This window comes from Procambarus clarkii, chromosome 4, assembly GCF_040958095.1.
Source record: "Procambarus clarkii isolate CNS0578487 chromosome 4, FALCON_Pclarkii_2.0, whole genome shotgun sequence".
Classification (NCBI taxonomy): Eukaryota; Metazoa; Arthropoda; class Malacostraca; order Decapoda; family Cambaridae; genus Procambarus; species Procambarus clarkii.
The window spans coordinates 53579135-53579663 of record NC_091153.1 but is presented as its reverse complement, the minus strand read 5'-3'; positions in this window follow the sequence as shown (position 1 = coordinate 53579663).

The following is a 529-nucleotide window of genomic DNA, read 5'->3' as shown; positions in this document are numbered from 1 at the left end:
CCCTTACCTCCCCTCTTTCCCCAGTTCTATTCTGAGAGCCACATCCAGCACCGGACCTGAGTAAGAGTCAAGAGTAACCGGCCGTGTAAAGAGTAACATCTCACTATGCTGGAGGAGCTCATCCGGCTATGGTAGCGGGCAGGATAAGGATGGGCACCATCCACACTGTGTGGGGAGACAGGATAAGGATGGGCACCATCCACACTGTGTGGGGAGACAGGATAAGGATGGGCACCATCCACACTGTGTGGGGAGACAGGATAAGGATGGGCACCATCCACACTGTGTGGGGAGACAGGATAAGGATGGGCACCATCCACACTGTGTGGGTGGTGTGAGGTGGAACTGGACACTTGATGTTGAGAGTATCTGTCACCCGTTGTGAAGGGATTAACATTGGTGCCAGTTGTTTGGGAGAGTCAAGTGGATTTCTGGAGATTAGGATTGTGTGGTGATTAATATTTTAGTAGACCGCTGGGAATCTGGCTAGGATTCAGGCCTTAGGCTATTGGGCGGTGATTGTGGATAA